The sequence below is a fragment of the Euprymna scolopes genome, chromosome 5 (genome assembly GCF_053919585.1).
Source record: "Euprymna scolopes isolate OS-2025 chromosome 5, ASM5391958v1, whole genome shotgun sequence".
NCBI lineage: Eukaryota > Metazoa > Mollusca > Cephalopoda > Sepiida > Sepiolidae > Euprymna > Euprymna scolopes.
Genome location: NC_136486.1, coordinates 137324103 through 137333131, shown reverse-complemented (window position 1 = coordinate 137333131; position 9029 = coordinate 137324103).

Below are 9029 nucleotides of genomic sequence, written 5' to 3'. Positions count from 1 at the left end.
ATGAAACAAAAATTAATATCAATTACATTCGCATATAGTATGATCGAACAGAAAAAAATAATGTGTGTAATAAGCCGGAAAAAGGCAAGGAAGAATTAATCCGAAGAAGGAATGTGAATACAGGTTTATGATTAAAAAATACTCACGGAAGAACATTGTGTCAATGCTCTTTGTGCTTAAAATGGGAACTCATGCATATCAAAAGGGTTTCTAAATAATTTCTAAGCGATACAGAATTAGTCTTAAAAGCTTAATGCAAAATGCAGATATAAGAGTGTCAAATTCAATAAAGAAGTGCAGTAAAATTTAATAAAATATTGATTTTTTAAAGAAATTGTTCAATTCAAAATTAAAGAAAACTCAAAGCATGAGGTACAATTTCACGAAAGAATTAAAATCAGCTGTGAATGAGTAACTGGCAGTTTCGAATGATAGAGAAGTGAACTGAGATTAAACGGCTATTAAGATTGAGTTTAAAATTTGGATATTAAAAATTACAGGGTGGACGATCGCAGTGAAGAAAACTACGCTACAGATTTATTTTTAAAACTTTTATTAAAAAACAAATCAGGTGATTTGATTATGTAATAGAGCTGGCATCCACTCCATTTATCTATCTTTAGCTAACATCATTATCTCGATACGGTTTCTGAACATGACTTTTCCACAAGCTCAGCGAATACTCGGCGAAGTGCGGTGATCAGGTGTTCGATAGTGGAATATCAAAACGGGTATATGTAATATATATGGGTTTTGAAACGGCAGAAAATTGTAATATGTAATATATTGGGGATGTATAATAAACATCGTAGATGCATAACGAGCGTATATATATATATATATATATATATATATATATATATATATATATATATATATATATATATACGTGTATCTATTAGCAGGTGTTTTTCTACAATGAGTCCCAGTTATGCGCGTTAACCTTCTGATATGTGATTTGTCTAGTGTAATCTCTATTATGTGTTGATGTGTGTATACATACATTAACAGTTTATAGATATCGTTGTCGGTTGGAACACCAGTAAAACATACCTCAAATTTTCTTTCCATGCGTACCTCTCATGCGTCCTGAAATCAAATGCGCTTCTCTGCAAAACTAAAACTTCTCAGACGGGAATTATATTTAAATATAATCATTTATTCTTTGCCGCATTCTTTTCTAGAGTTGCACGCTTTTTATAAGATTACATTTTTCTAACTTCGCCCCTTCTGACTTCGATGGGCGTCTAGTCATAAGAATCCATTCCGTCTGCTAGGATATTTCGAATAAACTAATGTCTTTCGTAACTACAACTCTACATCTCAAAATTTATATTTTTATTACGTCATCTCTACACGAAGCTGAGTTTTTGTCACGTATATTTGCTTATATTCTGGTTAGCTTACATTTCATCTGTCAAATTAACATCAAATTAACATCCCTGATACCTATTAAATGTGAATATATATGTGGGAGACATGTTTTCTTGAATTGCATGCGAAAGAAAACATATGGTCAACATCGACTATCTATTCGTTGTAAGAATTTATTTGATTGTCGCTGTATAGTTCTACAATTAGTCAATTGTGTCTTAAATTCCTTATCTTATGTGCCGGGCATACTGCACGTGCTTGGTTGTTGGGGGCCTATATTTTGTTAAACCGACATATAAGAAACCTCTGAATCACGTATTCACTATGTGTGTAGACTATTTTGCAATTTAATCATAATCAGTTAATTGTTCAATAGGTGTTGAAAGCAGAAACATAATTTACTATTACACTGCAAAAAACCTGTAAACTTTCAGGTCTTATAAAACTCTTTGCAGTTAATGAAAAAAAAAAAGAAGAAATTTACGTACGTAATTTTTAACTACAGAACACCTCATGCAAAGAAACAAACAAAAAACGCTATTAACTTACCCACAGTATAATTTTTATGGCCTGTGTTTCCATAATTGTTGCTAAGCGACGAAATGAAAAGAAATGGCGTTACTGATGATAGGTAAATTGAAATAACGGTTTCGATTGTCGATTATCCGTAATTATCAGAGGTATTCTGCCACCAAATTTAACTAAGATCTCTCTCAGACTTATACACTAAAGTTCTGTAAATTTTAAAGAAAATCTGTGCAACCGTTTCAGAGTCTATAGGAAACAAACTCACAAACAGACAAAGTTATATATATATATAATTATAAAACCTAAATGACCTTGCAACGATGTATGTAACCCACTTTCCGGTCTACGACACCCAGTTGCGCATGCGCGCATAACCTGCGCACTGAAATATTAACGTTATTATTTCGAAATTATTATTTAACATGGGAAGAGTGGGGTATAAAATAATTTAAACGTAATACAGAAATGAACGATGTAAAAAAAAACAGGCAGCATTAGCAATTGTTTATTTGGATAATTTAAACGCGAAAAAAAAGAACAATTGGGACGCTTAAATATTAACGTTATTATTTCGAAATTATTATTTAACATGGGAAGAGTGGGGTTTTAAATAACTTAAACGTAATACGAAAATGAACGATAAAAAAGCAGATATATCAAAATTTGAATTTAACTATAATAAGTAGTATGGTATCTGTTCAGTGAACATTTACCCATAAGTATGGCCAACCACTTAAAATTCAGTAACTGTAAAAAACATTTTCAAAAATAATCAATTATAATAAACAGAACGACTCATAGAAATCTATCTATATTCTTTTTTCATTTTAATATACTTTCATAGAAATGTTTCTGTTATGTTAAAAAAAAACAACTATTTTCTTTACGTCACAAGTGTCACGCTCATACATGAATTCCATAGCTTATATAAGATACAGACTTAACGGGTCACGGTAGTCTAATATATATATATATATATATATATATATATATATATATATATATATATATATATATATATATATATATGCTGGCTGCAAGTAAATTAAATGATAAGCATTCGTATAAATGTGGTTCAAACATGCGAGAACTGAAGGTGAAAGTAAGCAGCAGTGGGGAAGATTATTTTAGGGAAAAGGGGAGGATAAAATAGCAAAATTATTGAGATAAAGAAGAATATTGAGGTTGTAAGTGTAAACAATAGATATCGGACATATTTAAATTTTCTGTTACATCACAAATAATATAGGAATTCATTCTTGGATTTGACCAGATTAGTTTGTATTGATATTTTTATTTTTTGGAATAAGCTATTATAAGACCATTCTCAGAAATGCAAAGTTTACAATACTTTGAGCTATGTGTGAAAAATGTATGTTGATCGGATGGCTAATTTTAAAAAGAAATCTGTGTTATTAGATATAACGTTTTTAACAAGTATTGCTAAAATTTATGATTGCTGTCAATTCTATTTATGAATAAGATGAGTGCAGAATCTAAATAGGGAAATGGGTAGCGTGATATAGGTATGTGTGTTTAGAGTGGTATAACCCTCTGTCATTTTAGATAGAAAGGAGTTCAACTCTCTATATATGGACTGATCGATATATTTGGCCAGAATGAGCTGAGTTAGAATGGCCCGTGATAATATCAAAAATATCTAGGTTATCTTGTCTCGTCCAAAATTTGTTGTCAAAAGTGAAAAAAAGATTTTCTGGCAATTTGAGTCATATTTATTTCAGGCTCAGTAAGGTCTGCATTATTTTGAGCTAAAGACAAGTCTTTCTTAAGGAAGATATTAGAAATGCGTGACATCTATATCAAATTTGATAAAGCTTAAACAGGATTTATGCGAAAGGTATGAAAATCCAAAAATTACATTTTTTGGATGATTGTCATAGAAGGAAATGGATTTTGTTTTCTAAATTAGAGAATAATTCGATCACAGATGGGCATATTAGTCTGATAGATTGGTTTACATGGAAGTTTTTTTTTCTCATATGCTTTAAAGGAAATTTCAATAAAATTAATTAAGTTCAGAGATTTAATTAAAGATTTGGCCTCGTTATACGTATATATATATATATATATATATATATATATATATATATATATATATATATATATATATACAGTGATGATCATATTTATTGGCACGGTAAAATAAAAGTTAAATTTTGTCTAATAAATTCTAAAAAAGGGATTAAATTAAAGAAAATAACAAAGTATATTATGTATTTTTAACTTGCCTTTCCGATGCAGCAATCGGATTTTAGAAAAAATAAATAACAAAGGAACAACAAACATAATTGCAAAAAACCCTTGTTCAAAATTATTGAAATTTTGTCGGGGAGGTCATTTATGAATATCAGGAACAGTAGAGGTCCAAGAATAAACCCCTGGGGCACTCCCGCATTTATATCATATTGTTTAGATGTACCACCGTCGATGACAACCTGGATTTTTCTCTTATCCAAGAAGGATTTAATTATGTTAAGTATTCTACCAGTGATACCGTATGATCTAATCTTCCTGAGGAGACCCTCATGCCATACCTTGTCAAAGCCTTAGATATATCTAGAGCTACCGCTCTGCCCTCCCCCGCTTTGTCCAGTGAATGGTATATACGTTCAGAGATTGCAGTAAGGATCTCAGCTCTGGAACGGGATTGTCTAAATCTATATTGTTGGTCAGTCAGAAGCTTAGCATCTGTAAGGTGATGGACTAGATCATGGTTAATTAAGGTCTCAAATATTTTGGCAAAAAGTGGGAGGAGGCTAATTTATGCGACAATTTGATGGGTCAGTTCTTTCGCCAGAATTCTTGAATACTGGTACAACAGAAGCAGTTTTCCAACAGCCCGGAAAACAATATTCATTAAGGCATTTGTTGTAGAGTTTGAAGAGAACTGGAGCTACTTCGGCTGAGCACTTTTTAAATAGCACAGCTGGGATGAGATCAGGTCCACATGCTTTTGAAGTGTCAAGGTTTTTTATGATAGCATGCACTTGAGCAGGAGTGATTATCAGATCGTCTATCGTGGCGTCTGTTCGCATAGGAAATTAAGGTAGTGGGTGGTTGGAAGGGTCAAGTATGGAGTTTGAGGCAAACCGACTGGCAAGTATGTTAGCCTTTTCGGTTGCTGAGCAAACAACCTCGTGATTGTTGGTTAGTGGGGGAATTGTTGATTGCCCATTATTAACTACACTGTTGTAGATTTCCCAGAAGTCACGAGTTCCTAGTTTTTGTGCTTCGATGCGTTTTTAGTGGTTTCTATAAATTCTCTCTTAGCTGTCGCTATTTCTTTCTTAACGTTACTTCGAGCTTCTATGTACTTCTGTCTGTTTGAACTGGACTTATGTCGGTTAAATCTGAGGTATGCATGCTGCCTTTGAGCAATGGCAGTTGCGCAAGTCGAAGTAAACCAAATATATGTTTAAAGAGAAATGAGTTTAATAATAGGAATTATTATTAAAATCAAATTAACTTTGACTAATACATCATAAATCGTGTTTATATTATATATATATATATATATATATATATATATATATATATATGACCAAAGGTTTTTAAATATGCATGGGGCTCCTTCAATTAATATAGCAAATCAGTATATTACATTATATTATATCAGTATTTTTTTAAAGTAACAAACAATTTTTGTTTATCACTCAGTTTATATATTATCGGTAGCCACTTGAGTCTACCAAAATTGAGAAAAATTAAAATCAACATATGTTGTCCGGCTGAGTGATATATTTAACTAGAAGTATTCCTGTCTAAGTATGGTTTTACTTAATCTTCCTAGCAGGAATACTAATCTTTATGTGTTGTGCAGATTAAAATATATAATCCTATTAAAAATTCTGTCAAGAATCTTAAATAAGATTTTAATGATATTCCTTGACATGATTTCAATCTAAAAATGCTTGAAAATTAATGAGACATATGGTGTACTAAGAGCAATTCAGGATACAGATAATCTTCCTGAATTTGTGTTGATTAGATATGAATCAAACCGAATAAAAATCTGAAATATTTGAATCTTCTAATTAGGATTTCGTCATATCATGATATCTATATCCCTATAAAATACTCCAAAGTAATTATTTTTGAAACATTTTGATTTCATTACGTATTGCACTCATTTTACAAACATCATAGATATCTGAATTTTCTCGGTGTATTAGTTCTTAATTCAGATTATTTCTGTTTGGGGATCAAATTTAAATCCGCATAATAAATCGTGTATCAATGTCTTTCTAGTATTAAACGATATTACAAAGTAAATAATTTCTCAACATTGAAATAGCCGATAATACCATCGATTAATAGTGCCATGAAAAAGTCACTCATAACTACAAGACAATTTTATTTTTTATAAATGTTGTTCGACAAAGTACTATAAGTGTATATATATATATATATTCATAATGCATTGATAAGCCACACTAATTTCTAGTTGTATATAATGCACTGCAACTTCAAAAAAAACTATATATAAAAATGTGTCATTGGTTGAATTTTGGTATGAGTCTCTTAAGATTAGCAAAAAGTACTTTAGTATCTATTATTACTGGGTATGTACATGATTCAATTATGTTTGTAAATCTGTCCATGTCGTTATCTCTAGTGGTAAATATCTATATGATGCCCTAGTTTGGGGGATGTCTGTGTTTAATGCTGAGCACATTCGTAAATAACTATATAAAGATATATTTGTTTATAAAATTTGTAAAATCTATATATGGTTTTTCCGCTGTTTGTAAATTTGTATACCATTCTGCCTTTCTTAGTAGATATTTATATGAGACTCGTAACTTTGGGAAATAAATACATGGTGTTCTGTGTGTTTTTATATGTTGTTCTTTCCTTCAGAAAATCAGTGCACAGAATTTTGTTCGTTGGAATATTTTTGTGCATACATCCATCTATTAACGTTGCTGTAGAAATAACATTTACTTCAATGTGTTATGCATGGATATGAAATAGCATTTTAATTATCTGCCATGCTTAATTTTTAACTGGTAAGATTTTATATTTTCAATAAGATTTCAGTTTTGAGAAGATATATGGACAGATGTTTACTTAAAGCGAAAAAGGCATAAAAAGGACTGTAATTCTTACATAAGTAAAGCGGATATTAAAAGGGATCACCTCATTGAAGATACCCTTAAATGTTTGTTAACAGTGAAATGTCGATGTTTTGCATTATTAAAAAATAAGAGTCATTAAAATATAATCAACGTTGAAATTTACATGTTTTGATAAATAATTACAATTAACTAAAATAAAAAAAATAACAATTCTTATTTTAAAATATAGCTTTCTTTAGTCTCATGCCGAAAGACACCTTTTGTTGGGGACCAAAACAGAGATTTCAATCTTCATCTCATGGAGTTTCCATTGGCGAAAAAGGGGAAAGAGTACGTTAATTAAGAATTTTGATTATTATATTACTAAACATTAAATTTAAAACGTTTAATTATATTAATATTTAACATTGGCTTATTTTGAATTTGTTAATTAACCTGTTCCCAACTTGTTTTCGTCTTCAATTGATTAACTGATTAGCATTGTTCTGGTATTTTCACGTATAGCATGTATGTATTAATATTTTTCATTTGTATTCACTTTTATTATTATAATTCAAAAATACGTGTATTATTTTTTGGTTAAGTTTCGTAATGTGTTTCATTTTCGTAAATTGTTTCGGAAATTTCCGCTATTAGCGGTTTAGTGTTCCGAATTATTTATGGCAAAATACGCTTCCTTTTTTTTAGTAAATGGGAGTAATCTACCTTTGATGAATCACCTCTAAAATAGAAGCGCCCCCTGTATTTGCCTTAAGAAATAGACGCTTACCGTGATTGCAAAAAAAAAAAACAGGTTCTATTTTATCTGTATATTATGATTCCAAAGATTTCCGAGAAAATGGTGACGGAGATTAAGTCGGTTAATCGAATGTCGGGATTTATAATGTATAATAAAATATAATGACGCTACAGAAATTACCCATATATCGGCATTACTTTCTATTCTCATGAAACAAATATTATTTTTCGCTCGCAACTACTTACCTCATGCTCTCTACCAACATTTTTTTTCTTTCTATGTTCCTCTTATATCTTTATTATACAAAAAATAAAACACCATCTAATGTTAATTTATGTGTTATATATGTGTGAATAACTGTGTGGTAATATTGTAATAGCTTAAGCGATCTTATAGGAGACGCATACGCTTAGAAAATATAGGTGAACGTTTTTTTGTATTACTTCGTAAATCAATATCGAATGACGAACACAAACTTGTATGAAGACTATGCCCGTAAATATAAATTATTAAATAATATATATTGAATTAGTTTAACAGAGGGCAGGGCAAGCAACTCGATCAAAATGGTTTATAGTAAGAAAAATAGATAACTGGAGGAAATCAGGAAATAACCCGGTCGAAGATAGTATGTATAATTATAAAAGCAAAAAGATAATATACTACATCGTTCGTTATCATCAATTAGTCCTGGTGATTCATTCAGACAGCTGAAACTAATAATATATGTTCGAATATGAACAGAAGAGAATTAAGACAGAATGCGGAAAGAAGATTTTAGAGTATGGACATCTTTCGATAAGATACTTTAAAGTGACGGGTGGCATAATGTTAGACACTTGTAAATGTATTATCGGTTACTACAATGGCTTTTGAAAAAAATGTTCTTAGAAGTAGTAAAGAGATGTAATTTTGTCCTTAAGACATCTAATTATTTACATAGAAACTGAAGACATCAGCCACTGACTTGTGGACCTTCAGTTGGCTCTTAAGATTTTTATAGAACGTATTATTATCCACAAAAAAGTACTATAGATAAATTTGCATTCGGACGTAGTTAAGGCATATCAAGTAGAAAATGACTAAAAGATAGTCTACACTAAAAGGTAATAGTATTGGTGTGGTTACTTTTTTAACTGAGAACATTTTGATCAGATTAATATTTGTTTATGTATACGGGACACTAGATAAATAATAGGGGGCTATTCTGGGGGCAAACTGTGTTGCTATGTCTTACTATAGATAGGTAAGGTATTGTTTCTGATTAGGAGTCGTATAAACTCATTTAT